A 12,285-nucleotide genomic window follows, 5' to 3' on the forward strand; every position below is an offset into this window, starting at 1 on the left:
TGGCGGGTCATACGTGTAATCACAGCACTTGGGAGGTTGAGACAAGATGATTGCTTTCAGTTTGAGGGAAGACTGAGCTACATAGTCCAGGCCAGCTTGGGCTGCAGACATCCTTAAAAACAACAAGAACAAGAACAACAACAACAACAAACAGTACTAACCAGCTCAGGGGGAAAATGTGTTGATCTGGATGGAAGGAAATTTTCTGTTAAGGAAATCAAAGCTACTACCCCACTTCGACTCAAAATTTGACTTACACATTTGGCCAAGATAGAGCAACAGTGATCAGGTTTACTTTCTTCTCAAAACAGGAACTGGAAAAAAAAAAAGAAAAGCAGTGGTTTTCAGACACTGAACAATAGGCAGGGGTGGCAGAGTTTGACTCCCAAACAGAAGGGAATCCAATCTTTTCTAATATGTTTTATGAATGCCACACATTATTAGGAAGGTAATAGAAAATGAACATGACAGAGAAGCAGAATGTATTTTGAGGTGGGGGTTGATTGAACTTCTGGAAATGAAAAATGCAGTATCTAAAATGCCATTGCAGAAGGGATCAATAGCCTTGACACTGAAATAGAAATATCCAAAATGAGGCCCAGAGAATAAAGAAAAATTTAAAAAGCAAAAACAAGCCAGTAGATATATAGGGCCTGGTGTGTGTGTGTGTGTGTGTGTGTGTGTGTGTGTGTGTGTGTGTGTGTGAGAGAGAGAGAGAGAGAGAAAGAGAGAGAGAGAGAGAGAGAGAGAGAGAGAATATACTTGAGGTCTCTAGGAAAGCTCAAAAGTTGAAATAAAAAAAAAAGATGTGGAGCTAAAAGCAAGTAGATATATAAGGGGTGGTGTGTGTGGGTGTGTGTGTGTGTGAGAGAGAGAGAGAGAGAGAGAGAGAATATACTTGAGGTCTCTAGGAAAGCTCAAAAGTTGAAATAAAAAAAAAAAGATGTGGAGCTATCATGGTTGAATAGTTGATGGTGATATATTTAGTTATCTATTGCTATCTAACAAATAAGTCCAGATTTTACTGGTTTAAACAAAAGTTCTTCTCTTCCCACTTGTTTGGATGGCCTAGGTAGGCCCTGTAGCCCTGTTTCACATGGACATGCAGTTCAGGTATGGGCTCAGGCTTACAATTATTATAAGACTTGAGTGGGGAAGAATTTGCTCTCAAGCTTATTTCCTCATGGGTTATAGCCGGAAGGCATTATTTTTCTTCATAGCCAGAGGCAGCCTGTTATGGGGCTATGTGGGTCTCTCTGTAGGGGCAACTCACAGCATGGTGGCTTTCCTCATTAGAATGAGGTAAGGAGAGCCAGAGAAAGTGTATGCACAAGACATAAGTTTTTGTTGTTGCTTTTTGACCTAATCTCAGAAGTAATACCCTGTCATTTTTGCCATATTCACTATTTTGTGGGTTTTTCTTGATATGTTTATATTTGTATGTATTGTGTTAATGTATATGGGTTTGTGGGTGCACATATGTGCATATGGAAGCCAGAAGTCAAACTTGGATGTTATTCCTTAGGAGCTGTTCATCTTATTTTATGACAGTGTCTCTCTGGGACTGGGACTCACTGATGGCGGCTATCCAGGCTGGCTAGCAAGCCATGTAGATCCACCTGTCTCCACCTTCCCAGTGCAGGTTGTAAGCATGTGTCACCAATCCAGACTTTACTACAAGTGCTGAGGATTAAACTTGAGTCTTCATACTTGTGCGGCAAGCACTATTTGGACTGAGCTCTCTTGCCAGTCCTCAGGTTCCATTTATTAAAGCAAGTCAGCAGGTTTAGCAAAAAGCATGCATTTGGGAGTGGGGATCCCCAAAAGGCACAAATGCCACAGCAGGAATCATTGGGAGCTATTTGGAAGTTGTCCACCATAAAAACTATAAATCCAGAGAACTGAGAAATCCAGTAAACCCCAGACAGAAGAGACAAAGAAAACCATGCCAAAACACGGCATAATTAAGTCACTAGAGAAGATTGCAGAGACACTTAGAGGAGAACTGACCCATTATAGAAGAGCAGAGACAGGAGTGTCTGCGTAGTTTTCATGTAAGTCAGAGGTAGAGCATCTTTAAAGTAATGAAGGAAAATGTCATTCTAAAGTTCTTTAACAAAAGTGTCCTTTTTAAAGACCTTTACAGACCAAATGAAGGGAAAGGGCTAAGACTTTGTGACTAGCAGAGATACGTTAAGAAATTTTAAAGGGCACTTTTCCAGGTAGAAGAAAAGTGATACCAGATGAAATCTCGGTTTATTAAAAAAAAAAAAAAAAAGAATGAAGAGTAAATGTAAGTCTAAAGACATTTTCTGTCTGTAGTTGCTCTTGCAGACCAGAAAAGGGTGTCAGTCCCATAGTTCTAGAGTTACAGGTGGTTTTGAAACATTTGACTCAGGTTCTGGAAACCAAACTTGGGTTCTCTGGATGAGCAGCACACACTCTTAATGATGGAGCCATTTCTCTAGCCCCAACAAATATACTTTTATAACATGTATATATTACCCATGAAGGAGTATACTCTTTGGCGGTACAGTGATAGATATGTATTTAAATATATGTGTGTGAATATGCAAGTAATGTAAACTTTAGAATTAAGCGGTAAAATCAAAGAAGATGAAGAAGTTTAGATTATATGCAAGTAGGAAACAAAAATAAAAATAGTCCAAAAGACTCAGGAAGGGACTAGATATGGCTCAGTGGTTAAGAGCACTGTCTGTTCTTGCAGAGGACCTGGGATTTGTTCCCAGCACCTACATGGTGGCTAATAACTGTCTATAACTCCAGCCCCAGGGGATCTAAGGCCCTCTTCTGACCTCTGAGGGCATTGGATGACATGAGTGCACTTACATACATGCAGGCAATGTACTCATATACACAAAATAAAATACTTTTTTTAAAAATGAGAGTCAGGAAGAAAAAGAACTCGAGATAAATAGAATCTTTAAAAAAAAAATCTCGGCGTGTGTGTGTGTGTGTGTGTGTGTGTGTGTGTGTGTGTGTGTGTGTCTGCCTGCCTGCCTGCCTGCCTGCCTGCCTGTCTGTCTGTCTGTCTGTCTGTCTGTCTGTCGTGTTTTCATTTGAGTCATGGCATGCATATGGAAGTTAGAGGACACCTTCGGTGTCAGCCTCACCTTCCCTCTTGCTTGAGACAGGATCTCTTTGCCACTACGTCCTCCAGGATAGTGACCTGAGAGCTTCTGTGGGTGCTCCTTTCTCCTCCTTCCATTTTGGTGTAGAAACACTAGGATCGCAGCATGCCTGCTTTGTGTGGGTTCTGGGGGTTCGAACTCAGGTCCCTACACTTGTGTGATAGATAAGTACTTTATCCACTGAACCATCTCTCCAGCCCAGACAAACAGGATTTTGATAACAAGATTGTAGTTTGAAATACAGCATACTACACTTTCACTGAAGGTAAAATGTTTAAAGACGCTCCATTAAAAAACAGAATTTGAGAGATTGCTAAAAAGATTCAGCCGGGCATGGTGGCGCACGCCTGTAGTCCCAGCACTTGGGACTGAGTGCAGGCGGATCTCTGTGAGTTCAAGGCCAGCCTAGTCTACATAGTGAGTTCCAGGACAGCTGGGGCTACAAGGAGACGCTGTCTCAAAAAGACCAAAAAAAAAAAAAGATTCAAATGTTTTTTATATAAATAATAATAATATATATATAGTATAAGAAACCCATTTTAAGACACTTCTGAATAAAAATTAAAGGAATATAAAAGAAGGCTGTGTTAGCTGTATTATTATCAAAGATTTGAAAGTATAGAATATCATATACAATAAAGAGGCAGTTCTTAAATATTTTTATTTTTTATTTTATGTATATGCATGTATTGTAGGTAAGTGCATCTGTGTCATGCAATGCCTGCGAAAGTTAGAAGAGGCTGTCGGATCCCCTGGCACTGGAGTTATGGACAGTTGTTGTGGGTGCTAGGATTTGAACCCTGGTCTTCTGCAAGAACAGTCAGTGTTCTTAACTGCTGAGCCATCTCTCCAGCCTCAAGTGAGGCATCTTAAGGATAACTGAATTTTTCATTACAAAGGATTTAACAGTTCCTTGTCTATGTACTTAATAATAGATCCCTAGAAAGAAAAGTAAAGAAAAATCCTGAAAGGAAAAATGCAAATCATAGTTTTAGTTCAACAATGGAACTGTAAGTCAGTAAGGATCTTGAATTACGTGAACAGTATTACTTATCATCACCCTCTTTGAGATTATGGGACATTTTATCAAGTACCTGCAGAATGTACATTCTTTTAAAATATGTGAATGCACTAAAAATCGTATTTGGGGTCATAAAAAGAAAAAAGTCTGAATGAATAAAGAGTTCAGAATAATACAAAGTATGTTTTTTGACCACAGTAGAATCTTGCTAAAATTGACAACAGAAATAAATCTCACCCAAATAAATTAGGTGTGGTGGCACATGCCTGTAGCTCCAAGCTATTGGGAGACTGAGGCAAGGATTTCTTTCTTAAAAATGTTTTTTTTTATTATCATTATTTTATGTGTATGAGTGAATTGCCTGCACGTTTGTAAGTGCATTCATGTCATGCAATGCCCGTGGAGGTCAGAAGAGGGCATCGGATCCCCTGGAACTGGAGTTATGGATGATTGTTAACTTGGTGCTGGAAATTGAACCTGTGTCCTCTGCAAGAGCAACTAGCGCTCTTAACCACTGAGCCACATCTCCAACCTGGAGGCAAGGATTTCTTGCGCCCAGGAGTTCAAGGCAATTCTGTCAAAATAATAAGCATTTCCCGTTTAACAGAAAACCTGAAAAACAAAAACATCACTTCAAGACCTAGCTACTTAGAAATTAAATGCACATTTGTAAGCAGTTAATTTCTTTTAAATAATAAAGCATAGGAAACACTAGAAGTGTTTGTGTGCGTGTGTGCATTTGTATGTGTGTGTGTGTGCGCGCACGTGCATGTGTGTGTGTGTGTGCGCGTGCGTGTATGTTATGGGTGTTTGTGTTTTACTGAGGCTTTAAACTCAGGGTCTCATGTGCGCTAGGTAAACACTCCACCACTGACACATTCCTCAGCTCTACAGTATACTTTTAACTTAGTGAAAATAAACATATAGTATATTAGTATGTGTGGTGTAGTACTTAGAAGAAATTCATAACATTAAATGACATTAAAATGTTTGGTAAGAGACACAAATTATACTTAACAGGAGTGAAATAGAATGGAATCATTACAAATTCTCTATGTGAAGATAAAAAGGATAAGGATAAGAATAAATAAGATAAATAAGAATAAGGATAAAAAGAAAAGAATAACTTTATGCTCATAAATTTAATAATTTAGGTGAGATGGATAAGTTCTCTAAAGTACACAAATTTCCAAAGTTCACTCAGAAAAGAATAAGTAACCTCAATGCTGTGGCTCAGTGGTAGAGCACTCACACCTAGAGGACAAAAAGTTTTGAGTTCTGTCTTCAACACCCTCCCCACCTAAAGGTAATGTGAGTAGCCCTATGTGTTTTAAAGAAATTGAGTTTGTATGTTTTAAACCTCCCCACAGAAAACTCCAGGCCCCAGGTGGCTTAACGGGATGTTAAAGCCAACATTTATGAAAAAAAGTTTCCAGAAATAGAATTGGATGGAATGCTTCTGATGGATAGGGACAGGCCGCATCATGTACTTCATGCTATCTTACAAAAATAGATAGGCGCTAAATAGGGCCTAGCTAGTATAAAAAAAAACCCAGAAGGAATTGTATTAGTTCAAAGACCTACTGAAAATTTACACATACAATATCCCTACATGAGTCCATGTGTATAGCTGAAGGCTACATAACAAGAAACAGTGCCAGACAGGAGAAACCTTCCTTTGCGTTTTTGGCAAGGGTAGTCCTAGAGACTCCCAAAATTACACAGGCCACAGTCCTTGATTACCTCCCAGAACTTGATGGTAAGACCCAATTGCTGAAGACAGAACATACTTTAAACACAGGATTTGGAGCAACAGAGCTGGAACTGACTTGGAAGCCACCTCCCCTGAAGGCTATCTCTCATAAATTTGGAGAGCATCATGCAAGCTGGTAAGGGAGAACATCAATCGGTGGTTCAGTCCCAGCTTCAAGACCTAATAATCACATCAGTGACCAGCACAACAAACAACATTGGTGCAGTAGTGGCACTTTTATCTTGGGGGTAATCAAACAGCTACCTAATTGAACTTAAAGCCCACTCAGTGGGAGGAAACTCTTGGGTGGTACTGTAAACCCACCCAAATACACATAGCTGGAGAGGTCATAGATCTTAGAGAAAACTCCAAAGCTGTCACATCCCTAGACAAATGTAATTTCTTAATATGTGCAAATTATGGATCCTTAAATTTATAGACAAGTATCCCAGTCACCACTCATCAAAGAAGCTTCTTTTTTGACAGAGATAATTACAGAGTTCCACAACTGGTCACACACAGAGAGTGTCTGTGAGTTGCCCAAGTCTAAGTGGTACATCTAGGATGCAACCTCTACACCTAAGACTCAGGGAACATAGAAGGGATGAAGAGAACACTAATTCATCTTTCAACTCTCATCAATGAAGCTCCCTCATGCAACAGATGGTCAGGAACGCAAAAGGTCACACAAATGGCCAAAACGCAGAGAATAAGAGTCTGGAGAGTGTGGGTCCTTGGACAGGACTCTTATATTAAAATCTGCCCACCCAGGGCTCAGAGGGGGCAGAAAGATTGTAAGAGCCAGGGAGGAGGTGCATGATCATATGGAAGTAGTCCTACAGGCACCTGAGACCCTTCTCATACAAACCTGCAGCAATGGTGTCAGCATGCAGAAGACCCATCCAAATTTAAGCAGACAAAAATGCAGCTCAGAACTATGGAAATGAACAGCAGGCCCCAATTCTAGTCAAAGAATTACTGACATCTGATTACTGCTAGGGGAGGAAGAACTGATCTTCTTAATAAAGGGAGGAAGTCTAGATTGGCTGACTAGATCCCAGTGCACTGAGGAACATCTGGGGACATTAACTTACATGATAGGCCTTAACACAAATGACAGAAGGTATGAACTCCAGTGGGTATGCTGTGGGAGGATACCAAAGGGAAAGGGAGTGTAAAGATGATTTTCTATATGAAATACACAAAAATTCAATAAAATTTTATATAAAAAAATAGGAAACCTCTTCAGAGTTTTCATGGATGAAATCCAGTATAGGAAAATGATACTATTAATATATCAGGACCATGTACAATGTGTACTGGGCATGTAAGTTTGGTTTAACATTTGAAAAGTCAATTTATGTAATTCACCATCTTCACAAATTGAAAAAAAAAAACCATAACCATCTCATTTGGTACAGACGAAGCTGTTTGACAAGCTATTCCTGATGAAAATTCTAGGAAACTAGGAATAAAAGATTGTTTCTTCAACCTGATAAAAGATGTCTATTGAAAACTACAGCTAACATTACACTCAAGCCTGAAGACTGAATATTTTATCTCCCAAGGTTAGGAACAAGGCATTGGTTCCTGGTCTTGTCCTTCCTATTTAACATTGAACCAGAGGCCCCCGCCAGTGCAGTAAAGGAAAAAAAAGAAGCAAAACTGTTTAATCCTAAGGAACGTAAATATATTACAAAAATAAAACACACTAATAGGACTAAAAAACAAGCTTAGCAATATTGTGTTGTTAATATGGAAAATTGCATTTTAATATTTAAGCAACAATCAAAGATTTAATTATAAAACTATGCCTTTCATATAAAAATATGAAATACTTAGAAAGTCAGTAAAATATTTGGGCCTGATGGTACAGGTCTATAGTCTCACCTACTCAGGAGACTGAGGTATGAGGATTACAAGTTGAAGACCTTTCTGGGCTACGGAGTGAGTTCAAGACCAACCTGGACAACTTATCAAGCTCTTGTCTCAAAATAAAAAGTAAAATGAGGCCCAGGGATGTAGCTGAGTATAGTGTGCTTTCTAGGCTATGTTAAGCCTCGGTTCAATTTTCAGTACCAAGGAGGGGAAATCAGTAAAATATATGCAGAACCTTATGAAAACTATAAAACATTGTAATTAAGGCCTTAAATTGAGACATATTACTATGGGATTATTATTATTATTAAGAAGAAGAAGACTGGTTTCTTCAAATTGATCTGTAGATTGACTGCAACCCAATAAAAATTCTAGAAATCTTATGGAAATTGGCAAAGGAATTGGAAAAGTTATATTGAAATGTAAAAAACTAGTCAAAAATTAAAAAAAAAAATAATGTTGGAGGATTTAAATGACCTGATCTCGGGGTTCTCACATTGCCACATACATGACATTACTGTGAGTATTGAAATCTAAATCAATGCAGAAGACTTAAGAATCCAGGAGTCCAAATTTTTGTTTGATACAGATGCCAAGATAATTGGATAAGGAAAGAATAGTGTGTCTAACATGTAGTGGTGGCAAAACAGACCTCCACCTATAGCTCACCTACACAATTTGAAATAGATTTTGAGCCTGAATATAAAACTTTAGGTATAAAGAGTCTGAGGAAAATACAGGAGAAAATCTTTGTGATTTTGAATGCCAAAGGAAAAAAAAAGTTCCTCAAAGAGCACATAAATGACAGGAAGATTTAAAACAGTGGATAATTTGAATCATTAAATTAAGCTGCTTTTCTTAAGAAGACATTTAAGGGAAGGACAAGGCAAGTCATAGAGATAAAAATATTTGCAAAATAAATGAGGAACAAAAAATTTGTAGAAATAAAAGATTTAGGTAACTTACCAGAAAGGTTAAATGACTGGCAGATAAGCACAGTTGACAAGTGCCCGACATTAGTGGTCATTAGGTAGATGCAAAGTAAAGCCTTTGTGAAGAAAGCAGAACACCACACACCATCTGGAGTGGCTACAGTGAATCCCAGCACTGGGAAAGGTGAGCAGAGCGGACCTTAATTTGAGTCCAGCCATGGCTTTGTAGCAAGTTCTAGGCTAGCCTTGGTTACACAGCTAACCTGTCTCAGACCAGTGTTAGAGAAGGTATGAGGAAGCTGGCTGGTGAGAACACAAAATGTTCCAGCCACTTGGAAAACAGTTGGGAGGTTTTTTTTTACGGGGGGGAAAAAAAAAATGTCCCCCCCCCTTTGGAAAAGAGTGGGGGGTTTTTTTTTTTTTTTTTTTTTTTTTTTTAAACAAAATAAAACCAAACCAAGTTAGATTATACACCTGCCATTTGTTCTTGGAATCCTCTCCCCCATAGTGACTTAAGAATGATGCACATGCTTACAACAGACTTAAACACAGGTGTTCATAGCTGCTTTCTTCATAATAGCCCCAATCTGGAGATAGCCCAAATGCCTATTACCTGTTGAGTAGGGATATCCATCTAATCAATGGAGAGCTGTTCCACAATGAAAATAAGTACATTTCTATGATAAGCAACAAATGGGTGGCTCTCAAAAGTATGGTAAGGAAAGGATTGACACAGAAGACTCATATTTTACCTAAATACAATCTAGATTGGTGGATTCCAGGTACTAGTGTTAGTGAGAAAAGTTGATCTATAGGGGCATAAGGAAACTGCCATGATGGGTGTTCTGTAGAATGATGGTCACACTGGTGAGAACTCTCTGAACTTTACACTTGTTATATTTTGTCTGAATTATACCTTAACTAAACTGTCTGTAAGGCAAAAAAACAAAGCATGTGCAGGGCATTTTACTAGGGTGTGGCCCTGGGCATCCACAGTTTACAAACTCCTTAGCTGATAATATACACTGTTGTAGGAAAAGTGTTGACAGTTTGCAGTCCCAAGAAGCCAGATCAGTTATTCCTTTAGAGAAAAGCACAGTGAAAAACATACGCCTTTGAAAAAATGAACTCTTCATGGGACTGGAGAGATGGCTCAGTATGTACTGTTCTTGCAGAAGATCTGAGTTCTGTTCACAGCACCCACATCAGGTGGCTCACAGCTGCCTGTAACTCTATCTGATGCCTTCAGACCTCTGAGGGCACCCACACAGATGTGGTACACGTAAACTCATACAGGCACACTATACACTAAATGAATTAAATAAGTAAATAAATAAATAAATAAATAAATAAATAAATAAATAAATAAATAAATAAATAAAGGCTGGAGAGATAGCTCAGCCGTTAAGAGCACACCACAGGCTGCTCTTATAGAGGACCTGGGTTCACTTCCTAGCACCTACAAAACATAACAACCATCAGTAACTTCAGTTCTAGAGGGTTCCAACAGCCTCACTGGCTTCCATGGGCACTGATTGAATGCATCTGGTACACTTCATGCACATAAAATAAGTAAAATATTAAAAATATTTTTTAAAAATTAACTCTTTAGTGAATATGTAAACTTGAGGAGGCATTTGAAAAAGTTTGTCAAGCTACTTAAAGAATATGCCTGAAATATTTCCAGAGATGTTTTTGAAATTAGATTTGTGTTAATATTCAAGTCTCTCAAAACATGAAGATTATGGTATTGTGGCCCTGGCCTGAAATCCCAGCACTCAGGAGGCAGGGGTGGGGGCACAGGCAAGGGCATTGCAAGTTAGAGTCTAACTTGAAATACTACATAGACCCTGTTGTGTTTTGTTTTGAATCAAAATCTAAAATACTCCCTCTTCCCCCTAAAAAAACCCATGAAGACCTACTAAATTCTTCTTTGTTTTTGTTGGCAAACGAGGAACTCGCCAATCTATGGTAGCTTTTTTTTTTTTTTTTGGTTTGTGAATAGTCAAATTTTCCTGTGTCAGACCTTAAGACCTGATTCTCAATCCAGCCTGCATGCTGGAGACTTAGGGAGCCTGTCTGTACCTCCTGGCCTGTTTAGTAATGTTCTCTGGCCAAGCTCAGCATATGCTTCCAGTCCCAGCTACTTGGGGGCTGAATGGGAGTATTACTTGACTCAGGAGTTTAGGAGCTCTCAGCCACTGCCATAGCAGAGGTTTATTTTTGTTCTGGTTTACTGCCCATCCAGGAAGGGGCTGTGTACCTTGACTTCACTAAAGACAGGTAATTTTAGACATTCAGTTTGTACCTGGTACATCACAGAATTTATTGATATGCTAGTAATGATTAAAGGAAGGGAATATAGAAAGTTTATATGTAAAAGTTGTCTTTTTTTAATGGATTGCTTTTTTTTAATGTAGCAGTGCTTTCAGACAGAAAGTGTTTAGAACTATTATAATTTCTACAATACAGTAAAAGGAAGTTTAGGAAAGTTAAATATGTTTCGTGAACTAATAAATAATAGTTGAGATTTGAACTCTGATGCTTACACTCCTGACCACCGTCCTGATTTCCTGGGATTTGCCAGCTTATTTGTCAGACCATTTGCTAGCACTCAGTTTGGTAAACTTCTGATTAGCTTAGTATTGCCGATGATTGATGCACTGTCACTTGGTTCTTTTAGCTTTTTCACAGTTAACTTAATAAAATCTAAAAATGTTCATTCTTAAAAAAAAGAAAAACCATGTCAGGTATTAACTCCACTAAGGCTTTGCTTAAAATTTGTTAGAAGCAAAGGAATGGGTTGGGGTGGTGGCGATTCTTGACTCACAAAAGGAGTGGAGTGGTTTTCCTTGTTACATACCAACATCAGTGGTTTTGAGTGATCTCTTTGGTATCCAGAAGTATTTGTATCAGAGACAGTTCACCTCAGTACTTCTGTTAAGTGGAAGGACAGAAAGGAGCTAAGAGCTGTTATATGTGACTGATGCTTGACTGAAGGTATCATTTCAAGCAGAATAGGAGTTGATGATCTAGAGACTACAAATTTCAGTCACTCATACTGCTTAGGAAGTAAATCTCCAGGTACTTCAGGTACTGTTGAAAGCCTAGTACACTGGTGATGACCGTAACCCTGATGATGGAAAGAAGTGCTTGGATTTCAGAAATTCAGGGAGTAGAATGAATAGGACTTGGTTTGGGGAAAGGCAAGGCTGACGTCTAGTGTTCTGCTTGTGTAAAAACTCGGGGAGTAGTAAAAGAAATAGAAGATACTCTGATAATAACTATGAGGAAAATGTTAAGAAGGGAGACACACCCTGCACACACCACCGGAAGGTCTGTTAAGAAAAGGATAAGACTAAGGATCTCAGGAGTAGTAGGTTGCTACTGGTCACTTCTGAGTGAACTGTTTTCATTTAGAATGGTGGGGTTGGAAGGACCTTGGCTACATTGATAGAGTGACAGTATTTTCATAGAAACAATTCACAGCAAGTTCTAAAAAATTCTTTTAATTCAGATTGCATTGGTAAGTAGTTTAACAAACCTTTT

The 12,285-nt window shown here is 38.7% G+C and overlaps 1 protein-coding gene across 10 annotated transcripts in view; it reads left to right on the forward strand.

The window, feature by feature from the left end:
• Abi2 (abl interactor 2) overlaps window positions 1-12,285 on the forward strand; it is a 142,622-nt gene that overhangs the window by 124,426 nt on the left and 5,911 nt on the right. The window lies entirely within an intron of this gene.

This window comes from Nannospalax galili, unplaced genomic scaffold (genome assembly GCF_000622305.1).
Source record: "Nannospalax galili isolate Female #2095 unplaced genomic scaffold, S.galili_v1.0 scaffold281, whole genome shotgun sequence".
In the NCBI taxonomy this organism is placed as follows: Eukaryota; Metazoa; Chordata; class Mammalia; order Rodentia; family Spalacidae; genus Nannospalax; species Nannospalax galili.